A 2,500-nucleotide genomic window follows, 5' to 3' on the forward strand; every position below is an offset into this window, starting at 1 on the left:
AGAGAGAGAGAGAGAGAGAGAGAGAGAGAGAGAGAGACTCTTGTCCTTCCTGAGGTTTCTGATGTGATCACTGTATTTCCTTGTATATAAGAAGTCCTTTGTACTCAAATAAATACCAGTACTACAAACTATGAAGCCCTGCGTCTATTTCACAATAAAACATTTATAGATAAATGAATTGATTCAGTCGACAGAAACGCTGGAGTGCTTTTATTTTGAAATGGGTTGGCTACAGGAAGTGTTGCAAACATTTGTGTTTGTGACGTTTTCAACAGATAAAGATTGAAACTGGTGTGAAAGATCATTTCACTGAGTTCTGCTGTAAACTGAGCGCAGAACCAGAAGGAAATAGACCAGACCTTGAATATCTAGAAGAGCAGCGCGGCCTGAACCACAACTGAGCCACAGCCGGCCCGGTGCAACATGGACGAGGACACTTCAAAGCAAGTTGGACCCTCACACACAAAGTAAGAGACCTGCTACAAACATGTGAAGCTCCAAACTGAATCCTCAGAGAATGAACCAGTGAATGATGTGTTCTGGATAAAAACATGTGTGTGTTTGCAGAGGTCAGGACCAGAGACTGAGAGCAGAGTCTCCAGGGTCCAGCTGTCTGTCTCTGAAGAGTGACCGGTCCAAAGATTATCCTCCAAACTTCAGTAAAGAACCTGGACCCTCACACACAGAGTAAGAGACCTGCTACAAACATGTGAAGCCCCAAACTGAATCCTCAGAGAATGAACCAGTGAATGATGTGTTTTTAATTAAAAACATGTGTGTGTTTGCAGAGGTCAGGACCAGAGACTGAGAGCAGAGTCTCCAGGGTCCAGCTGTCTGTCTCTGAAGAGTGACCGGTCCAAAGATTATCCTCCAAACTTCAGTAATGAACCTGGACCCTCACACACAGAGTAAGAGACTGTTTCTACTGTGACCTGCTCTGAAGAGGATCTAGTTTCCTCTAGTGTGGCCCCTGCATTAGGACACAGCTTCATTGAAGTTGGTGACTAATCTCTCAGAATCACTCAAAGACCTCAGACCTCCACCAAGAACCAACACGCTCCTTATGAAACCACTTTGAAATCCACTAGAGACTCATTTTGATTTGGATCTGCACCAAATTCCACACACTGGTAAACATCAGTCCTCTGCACATGTCTGTGAAAGAGGACACCCCCTCCCCCCCCCCCGATCTGGTTCACTGACCACAACCTTCCATCAAGTTAATCTGTCGTTTTTTATAATCCCACTAACGAACCAACCAACACACAAACATACTGGGTGAAAACAAAACCTCTTGACAGAAGTGATGACAACCTGTGACTGTGACATGTGAGTTATCAGGACATGTCTTCACAGGGAGAGGAAGAGGAGTCATGTTTCTCAGGAGGAGCAGTCGTCCTGCTGTGCTTCGTGTCAGGACGTCCTGAAGGATCCAGTCTCCACCAGCTGTGGACACTGGTTCTGCAGACAGTGCATCACCTCATACTGGGACCAGTCTGGTTCTTCAGGAGACTCCTCCTGTCCCCAGTGTGGACAAAGATCCAGAACAGGAGCTGGAGCTCAGACAGCCGGTCAGAGCAGCACTGTACATGTGTCTGCTGATGTCTTCACTTCTGATATCAGCACATGTGGTTTTATTTTGTTCCTTCATACAGCATCAACATTTAACATCGTTAGAAAAGCACAAAGTTAACAAGCTTTTATTTTCTGTAGTTTTTCTGTATCTGATGAAAACAATCAGCAGATTCTCAGATTCTCTGTCTCTGACATTGTTTCTTGTCTTTCAGCAGATCGTGGTCTGCAGGAGGTTTTAGATGAACATCAGCTCAGTGTGAAGAGGAGAGGTGAACATGTGACTGAAGGAAGTGATGCAACAGGAAGTAGAACCCTCCTCAACAGGATCTACACTGAGCTCTACATCACAGAGGGACAGAGTGAAGAGGTTAATACTCAACATGAGGTGAGGCAGCTTGAGACGGCTTCCAAGAAGAAGATCCTCCACGACACTCCCATCAGGTGCCACGACATCTTTAAAGCCTCCACTGACCAGCAGAGCAGCATCAGAGTCGTCCTGACCAACGGCGTCGCTGGCGTTGGAAAAACCTTCTCGGTGCAGAAGTTCACTCTGGACTGGGCCGAGGGTTTAGAGAACCAGGATGTGTGTCTGCTGACTGTGCTTTCGTTCAGGGAGCTGAACCTGGTGAAGGACCAGCAGCACAGTCTCCTCACGCTGCTCCGTGTTTTCCATCCAGCGTTACAGAAGCTCACGGCAGAGACGCTCGCTGTCTGTAAACCTTTGTTCATCTTTGACGGCCTGGATGAAAGCAGACCTTCTCTGGACTTCAACCACAGGGAGTTTGTGTCTGAGGTCACACAGAGGTCATCAGTCAACGTGCTGCTGACAAACCTCATCCGGGGGAATCTGCTTCCCTCGGCTCTCGTCTGGATAACCTCCAGACCTGCGGCGGCCAATCAGATCCCTCCTGCATGTGTTGACAGG

The sequence above is a fragment of the Limanda limanda genome, chromosome 8 (assembly GCF_963576545.1).
Source record: "Limanda limanda chromosome 8, fLimLim1.1, whole genome shotgun sequence".
In the NCBI taxonomy this organism is placed as follows: Eukaryota; Metazoa; Chordata; class Actinopteri; order Pleuronectiformes; family Pleuronectidae; genus Limanda; species Limanda limanda.